General features: G+C 36.6%; 1 protein-coding gene across 4 annotated transcripts in view; it reads right to left on the reverse strand.

Annotated features, from left to right (window-relative positions):
• Positions 1-18,060, reverse strand: part of Mmadhc (metabolism of cobalamin associated D) — a 77,963-nt gene that overhangs the window by 42,416 nt on the left and 17,487 nt on the right. The gene's annotated exons all lie outside the window — the stretch shown is intronic.

Here is an 18,060-nt window from a genome sequence, read left to right on the forward strand (position 1 = left end):
ATAAATGAAGATTTCACAGTCCCTAAAGTGATTGCTGCTAGTTCATACATGTCATGCTGATTTATTTTCTTCACGTTACTTTACTAGAAAAAGTTTTTAGTTTCTTTTCTTTCATCTTTTTTTTGTTGAGTGGGAGGTATGTTCATTTCCTATTGCTGATGTAACAAATTATGGCACACCTGGTGGCTTGAAACAACCCAATTTATTATCTCTCAGGTTAGAGGTCAGAAATCCAACATGGACTGATCCTGAGGAGTTGGATGGTCTATTCCTTATGGGGACTTTGGAATCCACCCCTTCTCTGTCTTTTCCATTTTCTGAAGACTGACTGCATTCCCAGTGCAGGGTCCTTTCCAGGTTCAGGGCCAAAAATAGGAGGGTGAGTCCTTTTGGCCCTGCATCATCTGGCATAACTATTCTTGTCCCTTTCCATATATAAGGCCCCTAAGGCCTTAATGGGCTCACCTGGATGATCTCCTCTGTTCAACCCTAATTCTGTTTTTTTTTTTTTTTTGTACCAGGGATTGAACCCAGGGGTGCTTAAGCACTGAGCCACAACCCCAGCCCTTTTTTATATTATTTTTTATTTAGAGACAGGGTTTCACTGAATTGCTGAGGCTGGCTTTGGAATCTCAATCCTCCTGCCTCAGTGTTTTAGTCAGCTTTTTCGCTGCTGCAACTAAAAGACCCGACCAGAACAATTGTGAAGGAGGAAAAGTATATCTGAGGGTTCAGGGTTTCAGAGGCTTAGTCCATAGAAGGCTGACTCCACACTTCTGGGCTCAAGGTGAGGCTGAACACCATGGCAGAAGAGTGTGGCAGAGAGAAGCAGCTCACATGATGATCAGGAAGATGATCAGGAAAGAGAGAGAGAGAGAGAGAGAGAGAGAGAGAGAGACACTCCAATCTCCAAATACAAAATATATACCCCATAGCCACATCTCCACTGAACCCCTTCTCCAGCCATACCCCACTCACTTCCAGTTGCCACTCAGTTAATCCCATCAGGGATCAATCCACTGATTCCTTTAAGGCTATAACCCAATCATTTCTCCTCTGAAATTTCTTACATTGCTTTGGGGGGACACCACATCTAATTCATAACATTCAGCCTCCCTATCTGCTGGGATTGCAGGTGTGCACCACTGCACCCAGCCCCTAATTCCTTTTGCAATCATAAATACCTCTTCTCATGTAACATAAGATGTTCACAGTTTCTGGGCTGAGGTATGGGTGCTTTGGTGGGGCTATTATTCTGTCTACTACAGAAGAAGGAAAGACTTCTATTAGTCTCTCTTACAGTTCCTGTATTTTTCTTATGCCCTTGCCTTCCCCAAAGTGTAGATTATTTTTTCCCTTTTTGGCTGAAATAAATGACAAAAATGACTAAGTTCAACATTCTTTTAGAAATGTACAAACTCAAGATCAGTGAGATAACACAATTTCCCCCGCCCCCAAGACCTGGGAAGTATCCAGGACTGAAACCTATGTGTTCTTTCAATCCAGTGTTCTTGCAATACATTACTCAAAAGATGTCTGTGAATATGTACTGACTCAGTATAATTCTATTTTTATGTTTGTCACTCAAATCTTGTTTTCATGTATGTTGTCCATTATTTCAAGTAATGTTCATTTATTCATGCAAATAGATTTCAAAACTTATTTTTTGTTGATGAATGACTGACTCCATCAATCAAAACAAACCTGAAAAATTTCCTAGGTCTTGAACATGCTCAGAGACATGCAGCCTTAAAATAGGTATTTGTCAGCACCTGTTATATACATCCCATTGGGCTCATTAAGGTGATGTGAATAAATATAAAGTGTTATATCTTTGATAATTCAGGACTCATGACTTTTGGAGAGTAGAGAAGCCAAAGATGCTTTAAAGATCTACGTACTAAGGCAAGAAAAAGTAGATTGATTGCTAAATTAAATGAAGCAGTCAAATGTTGGTAATGAAGTTCAGGGCAGAAGAGATCAATATGGACTGTTTAATGGTAATAGTTTATGAACTAGGTCTTTCTTGTTGGAAAGAACATAGGCAAGAAATGCAGAAAGGGAGAACAGGATAATCCAAGAGATAAAATAGTATAAGAAGAGGCTTGCGGATGAAACCTAACATTGGTGAATACAGTAAGACTGCCCAGCCTTCATGTAGGGGAACTGTGGATGACAAAGTTGAAGGGAGAGAACAGGACAGTTAGTAGAGAGTTCTGAGTGCTGCAGATTGAATTTGTGAACACCAGATTCCAGGAATACTTGTTTTGCCATTTTGAATCATTTCCATTTTTTTTAACAAAACAAAATATCTTACTTTCATTGGGAAATTTCATAAACACTCAGTTTGGCAGAATTATATATACACAGAAACACAAAACAAAGCATTATTAAAAGAATACCCAAAGTGAAACTATATACTGCATAGATTTTTTTCTAAGTGCCTGTAGAATTGAGAAACAAGGAGTGGGGATAACAGATACTGCATATTTTCCTGCCTCCTCAGTTCATGGAATCAATGCTTGTGGAACCCTGTTTTGGATCAAGTGCTGTCCTCATAGAAGGGGAGTTGTTAGGACTAGGAAAAATTATCTGGAGGAAGTGATGATTTGTGAAAAATCACCTGGATGAGGTAGGAACATTCCAAGCAAGAAGAGCAGATGTGCCACGGAAAATCTTTGAGGTAAGAGTAATTAAATCAGGAACACCAGCACGCAGGGTGGCCTGAAGGCTGTTAGGAGATGAAACTGAAAAGGTGAGCAGGAGGTAGGTGCTGAGGGGCCTCGAATGCTGCATTAATTACTTTGGACGTCCTAAACATTGACTAAACAGGTTCTGTGGAGCTCTGGAAGGCTCCCTGCTAAGACGGGACCATGCAGGACTATGTAACAGGAGAGGCTTTCAGCACTCCCACTGTTCAATCAAAGCTTAATGTAAGAATGTGTTTCACTTGTTTATGCTTCTACTTAGTATATGAACCAAAGCGTTCAAGGCCGTAGGGATCAGCAGCCAGTGGAGGCTAAAGGAAGCTATGCAAAGATTAGAAGTAAGATGAAATCGGGTGCCTTTTGGGAAAATGGCTCTGAATCCTGAGTAGACTATTAGTAGTCAGCCTGAAGTGGCTGTGCTTCCTTCCAGGTATGTTGTCTGTGACTGGTTATTGTCTGCTGATGCCCCAACCTCCAGTACCTTCTGAGTCTGGGAAATGAATTTTCCAAAACTGCCTTCCTTATGCATTAGCATTTTTTCCACAAGAAGAGCTTGGTGATATTGAGGAGGCTGAAATGAAGCAAAAACCATTATACTCAGAAGGTCATGGAGCGTCCCAGGGGTTTCCCTCACAGCACTTTCCGGAGATTCCTGCAGCAGATGTCACTTCACCACCCTCCCCCATTACATCTCCGAAGTCCCTGTAAACTCCAGGTTTTCCACTCCAAACTGAAGTGGGTGCAGTTTCTCCCATCCTCTCCCACCCCTTCCGACAGAAGGCCACTTCCTGTGATGGGATAGACTGGAGTTCCAGCGAGAGTGCTCTAGTACTTGTAGCATCCCTCACCCCACAGTCCCCAGAGTGTGAGGCAGGAATCAAATAATGCACTGGATGAGGAAGCTCATTTTAGAACATCTATGTCTATTTATGTTTTAATCTCTCCATTTAAAATGCTTTAATTTTATGAACATTTTATGATACACATATAAAATAGTGAGAGAGTAATCATACACAGCTTATAAATATATCAGAGTGCATGCATGAAGGTACTCAATTTTTTTCACTCATAGAGGTGCAAAGTTTTAAAAGTTCAAATGTTGGTGGAGAAATGGTTTCAGGAGGGAGGACGACACTGAAGGTGGAGAGCCGCCAGCAGGCTATTATACAAGTGGCCCAGGAGAGAATTTGTGAGGATCTGAAGAAAGGCAGTTGCCAGGGCAGTCCTGATTTAAGTGGTATTTAGGATGTAAAATAAATAGGGAGCAGCACTGACAGATCACCTCCAAGGAGTGAAAGAGAAGGCACTTCAAAGATGATTGCTGGATTTGTAGCTCAGGTGCTCCATTTGCAGGGCAAAGGCCACTAGGTGCTCTATATCGCCTTCTAGCTTGACAATTTAGAAAGACAACCATCCACCAAAAACCAAGTAGGATTCATCTTGGTAATGTGAAAACTTTTCAGAAAACTTTTGCCAAGTTTATCTTATAAAAGCAATAAGAGAGGATATGCTATGGTAGAGCTAGTTAATGGTCCATCAAAATCTTGTGTTGCTGGTGGCACTATATGGAGTTGTTGCTATGAAGTAGTGCCCAAATGAGACCATGTGACTAATTCTTGCCAAAGAAATGTGCATGGGTGGTGGTGATGTGTGTTACCTGTAGGCCCAAGCCTTTTAAGAGGCTGCAGTGCTTCCTTCAGCTTGTCTTTACCCCTCCATCAGTAGGATGTAGACCCCAGCAAGACCCTGGGATCTGGTGCAGCCACAGACAGGAGGAGTCTGCATCCCTGAATCACCTTAGGTGTTAGTGTTTGGTGACTGGGAACACCATGTATATGCCAGCTTTATTTGTCAGTTCCTTTAGACTACAAATATTACAAGGACGACCATAATAGAAACCCCAAAGCATGCAATAAAGTAGCCATTGCTGATATACGCTTTCAGAAAAACAGACTACGTACAGGTTTTCTAAATGTGAGGGTCCGTGTGTAGAATAAATTTGTTTGGGAGAAAACTGCATCTTTATTTTCACTAACATTCAGCTGAAATTTAGTATTTATTTCCATTAAGAACATAGACAACAAGTTCAGGGTTATTAATGGTTCCTCTGTGTCACCAATGGAAAACACAGATCTCTTGCTATCACATTTAGATGTTACAGATATCTCAGAAGACCATTTATCCTCATCATTAATTCAAAACTATAGTAGCTATTAGACTGCTGCTGATCTTTTGGTTTAAAGCATTAATAAAAACACATGTCACAAATTTTAAAAATATTTTGATAAATGTATTTCAAAAAATTAAAATAATCACATATATTTTATGCATTTAAACACATTATTCTGAAAACAGATACTCCACATTAAAGAATGTTTAACAGCAAAAGGAATACCTAATTTAAAATAACAGGGCTGCTGCCTTCAAATTTTATATTTCTAGTTTGGTACTAAGATGGGCAAAATTATAGCAGTTAAAAAAAACTCCTGATATTCTTGGTATTATAAAAATAATAAATAATTTGTAATAAGTAATATGGTAGAATAAGATCAGGAATAAAACAAACCTCTGGATATTTGCACATTTAAATTTATGCACATGAATGTCTATATTCTTTTTAATTGAGGGCAAACACTTCCATTTATTCCTACTAAAACTTCTTTTAGTATGTTTCTTTCTAATTCGTTTATATGATTACTATACAAATGTCAAAATTCAGGTTAAGCCATTTACAATACTCTGATCTTCACCAACCCATGTTGATTTCCACATTATTTATGAGTCATTTGGAGGATATTCTGAGTGTGCTGGGCCTAGTTTTTATTCATATGCCAGGCAAGTGCTCCACCACTGAGCTACACCTCCAGCGCAGAATTTTAATTTTATCCAAATTCCAGTAATTAGTCTAAGAATAGTGTTCTTTCTGTAAAATCAAGCTTCAAAGCCTTCTTGAACTTTTAGATTCCAAAGCAGCAGCACACACTCTGAGCCACCTACCACATAAACACTTTACTAAGGAGTCTTATTACTTATGCCTTCCAGGAACCTAAAAAATAATTTATCAAAATCAGTTTAAATCATGTTTAAATAATATCCCTATAATCAGCAGTGTCTTCCTCCAATAAAATATCCAAAAGCTGTTTCCTCAAGTGAGAAGCTTGATCAATGGTTTTCATGAGGCACTATGATCTGAAAGACAAGGGCTTTAAGATCAAAAAAGATTTGAGTTTGTATTCCTAGTTCATCACTTAAAAGCCTTGTGACACTAAGTAATTTCTTTCTAAGTTTTGATTTCCTCCTCAGGATCTGGAGATACTATAACTTACCCCATACTGTTTTTGTGAATATTAAATTAGATATTTATGTAAATTTCAACAGATAATGTGTGTGCAAAAAACTGTTAATTTTGAATCTCCTACTGATTTATAAATAGAGTCATCATGGTAGACATGAACAACAATTGGACCTTTATAAAGACCTAGGAAAATCTCCATAGAGGGAACCATTTTGCACTAGGTAGGACTTTTAAAACTTGGCTATACAAACACATAGCATCTGTCACTATAAAGATTGGCACTTTTAAAAGCTCTATTTCTTTCATAGTTATATATGTACATTTCTAAAGTTATGAGGTAGAATTCTATTCAATCCAATGTTTATCTGCTGGGTTTTAATATACTGCCCACCTTACCAAAGGGAAACCATTTAAAATGCCAATCAAAACTTTCCAACAATTATCTCTTGATGTAGTGGCTGATTAAATCTAAAGCAGTGAGTTCGTGATTACCTAACTCAACACATTATGTATGTATAAACACCTAGTAGGAGTTTGCCTTGTATTTGTTTTGGATGTGATGAATTGTTTGTGCTAGTATTATATTTTCCTTCTCCAAGGTTGTCGTTAATTAAATATTAAAGTGTTCTGTCAAACACATCTCTTGAAGATATTTGTATTAAATAATTTTAGGGAAATACATTTTTTTGGTAATTTTTGCCAGTATAGAGGTTCACAAAATTTGTAAGCATTCAGAGAGGAGATAATAAATCCAAGATTTACTGACTTCTTCGATAGGAATAGTGAGAAGTGACATGCATGTGTCATCCCTCCTAAATCTTAAAACTTCCCATGAGGAGTGTCATTAGAGGCAGAAAATAACATGCTCACAGTCAGAAAACTTAAAAATGTCAGAGTTGAGATCTAAACCCAGTCATTTTTTCAAAGCTCATTCTCTTAATGACAATGCTATTCAGCTCTTTAATTTCCTGTGGTGTGTATGGATATCTGAACTCATCATAATATTTCTTTGGCATGTTGCAATATTGAGAATTTTAGAATCATAAAACACTTGGTAAAGGTTGGAACTTTAACAAGCCTCCTGATTTACTAAACCAAATGGAAATCAATACAGCCCACAAGCAAATTATTGGAATACATAAGAAAGCGAAAGATAAGCAGAATTCAACAACTATGAGAGGTTTGGTGACAAAGTGTCTCAACATTCTTTTCAAGGAGTCTGAAAATCTGTATAATTTTGATTGCTGCTCCCATATACTTCCTGAGTTGTGTTAAATCAATGGGTTAAATCTGAATCTCAGATTCAGTAATGAAGTGTTGTGAATATTAAGTTATTAAGTTATAACTTAATATTAAGTTAACCGAGTGAGGTTTATGAGGCATTCAATTCTAGATCCTGATCTTGACAATTCTCTGAATTTTAGATTCCTGTCCCTACTACCTGGTACATATTCCCATGCCCATATTCCTCTTCAGTTTCAATACATCTGAACTGAAGAAGGCTGTTCCTTACAAACTGGCATCAGGAGAGGCATTACGTTAGACTGTGGGCTCAATTGCTCCTGTTCTAATCCTGGCTCTGCCTCTCATTATCTGTGTGACGTTACCATCTCACCTAACTTCTTCTGCTTGTTTTCCCACTTGTGAAAATGACAGTCTGTTGTTTGGATTGCTGGAAGTGGGTAGGATATGTCCTCGTTGGGCAGAAAAGATAAAGGGAATGGGAGAGATCTCTCTGAAATCTCTTTCATAGGAGAATTAAAGCTATCACTTCCCCAAATGCCCTCCCTCTGAATACCTATTGCCTTGGGGGTTAAGTTCTAAAGTATTAATTTTAGAGAGACACCATATTCAAACCATATCATATAGTGTAAGCAAGCAATGACTGAAATAAATAACAAAGGGCTTGCTTTTACCTATGTTGGTAAATAGAGTGCACTGTGAACAACAGAATGCTTGAAATAGTTCCCCAAGATCAAATTAATAGTCCCATAATCTCAATTGTTTATTTTGGCATAATGTGATAGTTGCATTCCTGAGAAATCTTGCAGGAGCCACAAAAAAAAAAATAGGAGTTTCAGATCTATAACATTACTGTTTCGGAAGGAAATTCAACAACAAAGGCGCCTTCTTAAAACCATAAATGTGTATAACTATAAAAATCTAAATATTACTGAGCACATCAAATATTTTATCACATCAAAGGTATTGGCCTTTCTTTCTCTATTAATCCTTATACCATCATCAGACAGAACTTCTTGATATTTCTGTTGTCACTGATGCACTGAATGAAGTAGAGCTGCGGTTTCTAATTAAGATTGCATTAAAAATAGTGATCATGTAATGCAAATTGGTAATATTATAAAAGCCTACACTGTACTTGAAAATTCTTTTTTTAGTAGAAAATAAAATATTAATTTCAAAGCCTAGCTGAATTATCAGAAATTGCTAATTAAAAGAGAAGTAGTTCACAAAGACCCAGGAACCTGGATTCTAACGCAACCTTGGACAGACCTCTTAAAGTCTCTCCAGGGCATTAACTCATGCTTTTGAATTTTTTCATTTAAAAACTAAAGGGGAGGACTAAAAAGCAGCTATAGTTTAATACCTTTTTCTTTCGTGCCTACAAAGCTACAAACTGTTTGTATAAGTTCTGTTGCTTATTTAACTTGTCCTTAAAGTTCAATTAATGTGTATATTACTCTGAGGCTTATTTTTCCAATCAGAACAATATTAAAATAATTATAAATTTTGAATTTTCCTTTATGATTCAGAAGCCACTTTGAATTTTGCCATGTCCTGTTCTAAATGCTGCACAGTAACATGAAAAAATTTAACTGGTTCAGTTAACAAAATTTTTTTTGTAGTTGTAGATGGACAGAATGCCTTTATTTCATTCATTTATTTTTATGTGGTGCTAAGGATCAAATCCAGTGCCTCACACAAGCTAGGCAAGTGCTCTGCCACTGAGCTACAACCCTAGACCTTAACTGGTTCATTTTTTGATGCATTTTTCTGTAGTTCACATATTACATGTTTTTAATTCTTCTGTGAAGCCACAATACATTACAAACACGTCTAAAGCTCAACAGCTAACCCTTATTGACTGTTTGCTTTCATATTTCAGAGACATGGTTTCTTTTTTTATGGGACAATAAGCACTAAATAATTGCTTGACAATAGAAACAAAATGAAACCACATTAGACTAAACACAGTGCTTTCTGGCTAAGATTTCTGACTTCTTTGCTGGTGAAGAAAAATTTGACCTCACCGTATGTTTTCTGCTGCCACTTGCCTTACATTAGGAATCTTTCTCTCAAGATACTAGACTGCACTGTGACATTCTTTCCCAGGATGTTGTGATTTAAAAAATGGGAAAAAATGATGTGTAACTGTTAGACAGTCTAGTTACTGCAAATTCATTTTCTATTTAAAACATAATATAGTTTCACAGCCCAGATAGTGGCATCTAATAATAATGATTAATAGCATGAGGAGAAAACAAAGAAGTCATTAGCAATGTATAAGGATTTCTCTTTTTAAATAGAATAATTCAAATTTTAGACATGCAGAATAGATAAGATAGGTTATTCTTTACAAAATCAGAAGGCTCCAAGTCTTTGCAAAACTAGAAGTCCCAAATTTGAGGAATTTCTAGGTAATTAGATGGTGACACCTATTGGTCAAAAGTATCATTGCAAACTATGTTTTTAAATATCAATGACCATTAAAAAAGTTACAAAAAGTCCTCAGTTCAAAATTAGATGTTCTAACTGCAGACTTAGTACAACCACTCTGGAATGCAGTTTGGAGATTCCTCAAAAAAACTAGGGATGGAACCACCATTTGATCCAGCTCTCCCACTCCTTGGTATTTTCCCCAAAGATCTAAAATCGTCATACTACAGCAACAGAGCCACATCAATGTTTATAGCAGTACAATTCACAATAGCTAAATTATGGAATCAACCGAGATGCCTTGGAATGAATTAAGAAATTGTTGTATATACATTCAATGGAGTGCTACTCAGCCATTAAAAAGAATGAAATTATGGCATTTGCCAGTAAAAGGTGTGAAAATGGAGAATATCATGCTATGTGAAATTACTCAAACTCAAAAACTCAAAGGTTGAATGTTTTCTCTCATATACAGAAGCTAGAATAAAATAAAATGGAGGTAAGGATAAGATTACATAAGAAACTGATCACATATAAATTAATGTTGAGAGCCACAGCCGAAGGGGCCCCAGCAAACTTCCAGCTGCCGGCTGATGATTGGCTCACAGCGGCCCCAGCAACATCTAGCTGATTGGCTCCTCTGCGGTGATGCTCATTGGGCTGTTTCCCTGCCCTTTCAGACCACGGAGTTGCTCATTGGGGGACTTTTTTGGCTCTGCCCACGTGACCCAGCCAATCGGCCTCAAGAGCAGGAGGATTGTGGGAGGTGGAGAGAAGCTTGTGGGGGAGAGAGAGACTTGTGGAAAGCCGGTGGTGGCAGTTGAGGCTCTGAGGGTTTTTCCTGAGAGGCTGTTTTGTTTGGCGTGTGTGGTTCTAAAAATAAAGTTAGTTTCTTTTGACAAGTGGCTCCTGATTGTGCCCAGCCAGACTGCAGCAAATTAATAGATCAGCAAAAGAAGTCTAGTAGAGGAAGAAGAAAGCGGGGAGGACAGGAAGGAAAAGGGAAATTATGAACTGAAAGATCCATGCATGAACCCAATTACTTTGTACAACCATAAAGCTCTAATAAAAAAAATTTAGAGGTTCTTTTCCATTTGAAATATTCATATTTTATAAACTTTAATATTTAAATCAGGTAACATGATTCACATATATAGCTATTTTGCAGTTAGAAGTTTTGTTCACAAGAAGTATGTGCATGTGTGAGTGTGTATACATATATATATATATATATATATATGTGTGTGTGTGTGTGTGTGTGTGTGTGTGTTCATATGTATATTCATTAAAAGGACACTCATTGTTAGAATTAGATTATTTTCCACTATGAAATGGAGGAATGTAGCGGGAAGTCCAACAGCCAAAGGTAATCCCGAACTTGCCACAGCTCCTTCTGCTAGTTAGTTGGTTTATAACCAACCAAAACTTACAACTCTGAGTGTCTTTTATCTAAATGATGGAAAAGGAAATGGGATTGATACTTACATGTAATTTATGGAGTTAATCTTTTTTTCAGTTATCCTTCATAATACAATGTGAGAAAATTAACTATCTAATTAGGCTTTTACGAATCTTTAAGTTGCCTGTGAAAATAAAACTTTAAAAACGAAAAATAGGATTAATTTCAGAAGTGGATCAATAGTTTTGAAAGCAATAAATAATACTTGCTGCTTCTTCACTTTTCAGCCTCACCTCTAATTTTCTGGGGGGGACTTGGTGTGTTCATTGTCACACACACATACACACAAAAGTTTTTTTTTCAATAGGCTAAAATTATTTTTACCACTTGGAGACATTATTGTTTTGAATCAATGTGGAGTTTGGTTTATCTGCATAAAACTATGCTGTGGGTTCGATCTAAATTTGATTCTAAGAGAACTATAAATAGAGAGCAATTTCAAAGCCAAGTGCTCATCCATTTGAGATTAATTCCCTCTTCCAGATCACTAATTCATGCTCCAGGGTCTCAGGAGAATTAATTTATTTCCCATGAGTGACCACTTGACTCTGAGAAGGTATTTTAACTCACCCGGGCTTAATATAGGACAAATCTTATTACTATAACTTAGTTACACTGTAATAAACATACTTTCCCTTTCTCTTTCCAAGCTTGTTTACTGTGCCAGAACTATGTCTTCCTTTTGACCCTAACAGTCACTTAATTCAGTTCGGATGGCAACAAACCTTAAAATTGACAATTAAGATTGTGTGACATTGGAGATGGAGTTTGTATTACTTAAAATAAATTTAAACAAGGGTAAATGAAGCCACATGCTATGTAAGCAAACGAGAAATGAATTTCATGTCCTTGTGTAATCTAATAGAAATATGGAAAATTAAAGTCTTCAAAAGTATTGTCAATTTTAATATTGAAGATCTAAGTCACATTTTAAAAACAAACATGAGAGATAAAATAGTGATAAATAAACAGTGATCATGAACAATCAAAGGGAAAAATTGAAATTATAAACAGCTGATAAGCCATGGAGGTATTGTTTAATCCTGAATGTGTTGATTTTCCAGAGTATTCAAAGTGTGTACCCTTTATAACTTCAGTAGGTACTGGTCTTTAATTTTTTTTTTTTTTTTTTTAGTTTGGTCCTGTAAGTTTCTTACCATTAAAAACAACTACTGAACTTAGAAGATGGAAAGATCTACCTTGCTCTTGGAGAGGCAGAATTAATATTATTAAAATGACCATACTACCATACCAAAATCCCAATGGCATTCCTCATAGAAATAGAAAAAAAACAATCATGAAATTCATCTCAAAAAATAACAGATCCAGAATAACTAAAGCAATTCTTAGCAGGAAGAGTGAAGCAGGTGACATCACTATACAAGACCTTAAACTATACTACAGAGCAATAGTAACAAAAACAGCGTGGTATTGGCACCAAAACAGACTGGTAGACCAATAGTTCAGAATAGGGGACACAGAGACTAACCCACAAAATTACAATTAACTTATATTAGACAAAGGTGCCAAAAACATGCATTGGAGAAAAGATAGCCTCTTCAACAATGGTGCTGGGAAAACTGGAAATCCATATGCAGTAAAATGAAATTAAGCCCCTATCTCTCACCATGCACAAAACTCAACTCAAAATGGATCAAGGACCTAGGAATAAAACCAGAGACCCTGTGTATAACAGAAGAAAAAGTAGGCCCTAATCTCCATCATGTGGGGTTAGGCCCCAACTTCCTTAATAAGACTCTTTTGGCATAATAATTAAAATCAAGAATCAATAAATGGCATGAACTCAAACCAAAAAGTTTCTTCTCAGCAAAAGAAACAATCTGTGAGGTGAATAGAGAGCCTACATCTTGGCATCTTAGGAGCAAATCTTTACCCCTCACACATCAGATACAGCACTAATCTGTAGGGTATACAAAAAACTCAAAAAGCTAAGCACACACACACACACAAACAAACAAACAAAAAACAACCAATAAATGGGCCAAGGATCTGAACAGACACTTCTCAGAAGATGATATACAATCAATCAACAAATATATTAAAAAATGTTCATCATCGCTAGCAATTAGAGAAATGCAAATCAAAACTACTCTAAGATTTCATCTCACTCCAGTCAGAATGGCAGCTATTATGAAGACAAACAACAATAAGTGTTGGTGAGGATGTGGGGAAAATGATACACTCATAAATTGCTGGTAGGGCTGCAAATTGGTGCAGCCAATATGGAAAGCAGTATGGAGATTTCTTGGAAAATTGGGAATGAAACCACCATTTGACCCAGCTATCCCTCTCCTTGGTCTACACCCAAAGAACTTAAAAAACAGCATACTACAGGGACACAGCCACATCAATGTGTATAGCAGCACAATTTACAATAGCTAAACTATGGAACCAATCTAGATGCCCTTCAATAGATGAATGGATAAAAAAATATGGCATATATACACAATGGAATATTACTCAGCAGTAAAAGAGAATAAAATCATGGCATTTGCAGGTAGATGGATGGAGTTAGAGAAGATAATGCTAAATGAAGTTAGCCAATCCCCCAAAATCAAATGCCAAATATTTTCTCTGATAGAAGTAGGCTGATTCATAGTGGGGTATGGAGGAATAGACGAACTCTAGATAGGGCAAAGGGGTTGGAGGGAAAGGGAGGGGGCATGGGTTATTAATGATGGTGGAATGTGATGGACATTATTATCCAAAGTACATGTATGAAGACACGAACTGGTGTGAATATACTTTATATATAAGCAGAGATACGAAAAATTGTGCTCTATATGTATAAGAATTGTAATGCATTCTGCTGTCATATATAAGTAAATAATAATAATAATAATAGTAAAGAAATATATCCTCAAGACACATTGGTGAAGCCAAGAAATGTCACAAACACAGATAGTACAATGTGGCATTGTTTATACTAGCAAAGACTGGAAGTAGCACAGAGCTCTATTAATAGGGAATTCATTGGTATTTGCAAAAAAATAATAAAAATAATACTTATGTGCAAAAAAACCACAACTACTTTTTGGCAGCAAATGTCATTCACATAGGGTCAACAGATTTAGCAAATAAAATAGAGTAAGATGATTTTGTATTTCAGGTAAAACTAATTTTTTTAGTGTAAGTATGTACCACATAATATTTGGGAGACAGGCAGCATATTTCATACTGTTCCAATTGTGCTGATGAAATAATGCTATGATTATAAAACATGTTGAACTAATCTGAAACTAGAGATCTCCTTACACCAGGTTGTTGGATCTCAGTGGGTACCAAGGCGAAGCCCCAGTGGATCCCAGTAAATCTGAATTAACTGTTTTGAAGCATCATTAAGTCACTCAGTGTGCATTTCACAACATCTATCACTGATCATCTATGTGACAAGAATCGTGCTCAAGTACTCTAGCAACAAAACTGCACGTTTTGGCAGGCACTTCCTCAAGATATCTGTGACAGGGATAGCTTTTTATTACTAAAAACCTAAAAATTCAATTTGTAGCAAAGTGGCATATACAGTTGCAACATAGGCAATGAGTACAAACTAGTTTTAAAAAATTGTTCCTGTTTTTGTATTATTAAATTAGCATCCATTTAAGTGACAATTTAATGACACAAGATCTTCATACTAGAATATATAATTTGTAACTTAAATATAATCTATATAACACAAAATTGAAGCAATTAGAGCCTCAAGTTTTATAGAGAACAAGATCAAAGCAGATTATAGCACTGCAACCTTGCCTGCTTGGCCTATTTTTGTTCCAAGAAGGAAAAGTTAGTACTACTTTCCAGCCAGTGTGTTAATTATCTTTCTGTTGAGGTGAAAAATATCTGCAATAATCAACTTAAAAGGAAGTAGTTTATTTTGGCTCAGTTTCAGAGGTTTCGATCTGCCATCAGTTGTCTCCATTGCTTTGGACATATGGTGGTATGGTGGTAGGAGGGGGCAGCAGAGAAAACCTGTCTACCTATGGAGGGAACCAGGAAGCAAAGAAACAAGGGGCTGGGATTCCAGTACCCACTTTAAGGACACACCCCCAATGACCTGATTTCCTTCCACTACACCACCTTCTAAAGGTTATACCCCTTTCAAATAGTGCCATAGGTTGGTGATCAAGTCTTTAACCACAGGCCTTTGGGAGACATTCCAGAACCAAATCTTTCCCCTCCCAAGGGTAAATGCCATCCTAAACTTCTAGCAGAACTTTCATTTTTGTGATTGACATTAACGGGATTGTATAGTATGTACTCTTGTGTTGGCTTCTTTTACACATTATTGTATATTAAATAGCTTCTACCATTTTGTTGTAGTCATAAAGCATTTATTTTCAGTATTATGTAGCATTCCACTATGTGAACATGCCACAATTGATATGTTCATTTTAATTTCAATGGGCATTTGAGTAGTTTCCTACTTCAGCTATTAACATTGTGCTGGTATAGATGTTTATAGGAACACATGCCTTTGGGTGGAACCTCTGTACCCATTTCTCCTGGGTCTCTGTCTCGGTGGAATTGCTAAGCCCTATGATATATTAAGATTTAAAACTTCCAGTTTTCCAGTGTTTTTACTATTCTATCCTCCCAATAATAGCAAATGTTCCATATCTCTGCCAACACTTGTTATCTTCTTCATTTCACCCACTGTAGGGGGAAACATGCAGTGGTATGGTATGATATGATATTGTGTGGATGTACATAGTTGCAACCTGATTTAAGTAGAGAACCTACTTGGGTATATAAACCCAATGTGTGTGTGTGTGTGTGTGTATCTGCAGTGTATATTTTTTACCCAATGAATATACCCCATGTATATTCTTCCCCTGTATGTATATTCAATGACCCAATATTCATTGGCCATTTGGGTTATTTTTTGCCAATGTTTATATATAAAGCTTTATTTTTTTAATTGTTTTAGTCAGCTTTTGTGTCAATATGTTAAAATATGCAATAAGAAAAACTTAGAAAAGTTTACTTGGGGCTCATGACTTCAGAGGTCTCAGTTCATAGACTACCAATTCCACTGTTCTGGGCCCAAAGTAAGGCAGCACATCATGATAGATGACAATGGAGGAAAGCTTCTCAATGCATGGTCAGGCAGAGGGGGCACAGGAAGAACAAAATCCCGCCCTCCCCCGGTTTCAGGGCACATCCCAAGTGACCCACTTCCTCCAGCCTTGTCCCACATGCCAACAGTTACATCCAGTGGATCCAAACTAGGAGGAACCAATCAGGTCACCACTCTCATAATCTAATCATCTTACCTGTGGATACTCTTGCATTAATAGGAGCTTTTGGGGGACATCTCATCCAAACTGTAACACCAATTTTATGACTTCTTGATATATCTTGAATGAGATTTTGTTGGATATTTTATATTGCTGGGTTGATGGATGTGTTTATATATCCAATTGTTAGTTGCCTTCACCTTCATGAGTCTTTGATGCATTAAAAGCTTAATTTTACTGTAATTCATCAAAACCTTCCCTTCATTTGGTTATTAGAAAAGTTTTGTCTACTCCAAGGTCACTAAGTTTTTTTACTTAATTGCTTTAAACTTTTCACATCTACATTAAGCCATCCATTTGGAAGTAATTTTTGTGTATGGTGCAAGGTAAGAGTAAAAATATTCTTTTCTTGTATGTATATTCAATGACCCAGGAGGATATTTTAAAAAGATCACCCTTTTCTCACTGCACTGCAATGTCACCTTTGTTATCAGTCAAGCAATCATTTATCTGCTTTCTATAGCAGTAACACGTTTTTAAGTGATTATAGTAATTTTCAGTATAATTGGAAGTCAAACACTCAAAGCCTTTATCTAAGTCCACTGGATAATGAAGTAACAGTCTACATATATCCTATTGACAAAAAGAATGGAGGGCAGACAAAAATCTATGTAAGTTTAAAATACCCAGGTTAGTAATCAGAGGATGAGAATAAAAGTTACTGTTTCATGTTCAGTGCTGTTCTTCAGTAGGGAATTGGGATTCCTAATTTCTAAGTATGGGAGACAAAATTTAAGAAAAACCCAAATCAAAACCCCAAACAATTGTATACTAGTATACAACAAAGTACTATTCAATATAAGGGAGGACTGATGAGGGTGCAGTAGCAGAAAAGGGTTCATGAAGTGGGACTCAAACAAATCCTTTCTTTAATTGATTTGGGTCTGATTAGGACACTCCTACTAAAAATATTTCCTTAATCCTTAAAATTCATATTGATATCCTGTTCTTATTTCTTTAATGCCTTTTTATTCCACTGAGTTTTAGAGTACCCTAATGGCATAATAAAGCACTTGGAAATTCTTTTAAAAATGCTGATGCCCGGACCTCAGGGACCTAATGAAATCAATCTGTGGTAGTGGGGCCGAATCATCAGTATTATCAAGTGCTTTCTTGGATGATCCTAATATACAAATGTAGGTTGAAGACCACCGAGTTAGAAGGTGCCTTCAATCAGTGTTTCTCAATTGGGAGTAGGGTTGTCAGATAAAATACAGAACAACTGGTTAAACTTGACTTCAGAAAATTTTTTGTCATGATCAGGTATTGCTACTGGTATCTAGTGGGCAGAGTTCAGACAAATCTGTTTAATAGACTACAATGTATAAAACCCTCACAATAAAGAATTATCTGACTCAGAATGTACATAGTGCAGAGGTGGACAAACCCTGCTTTGGAATAAGAAACCAGTCATGAGAAGAGAGAACAGAACTGGAACTACAAGCAGAATTTTTTTCAAATATAAGTGATGGAAATCAAGAAAGGCATTTTTAAATATGAAGCCAGAGAACTTCTGTTTGAAGTGTAACATTCTATAATTGAATTTTTTTTTTTTTTTTTGTGGTGCTGGGGATTGAACCCATGGTCTTGTGCATGCGAAGC

This window comes from Marmota marmota, unplaced genomic scaffold (genome assembly GCF_001458135.2).
Source record: "Marmota marmota marmota unplaced genomic scaffold, marMar, whole genome shotgun sequence".
NCBI lineage: Eukaryota > Metazoa > Chordata > Mammalia > Rodentia > Sciuridae > Marmota > Marmota marmota.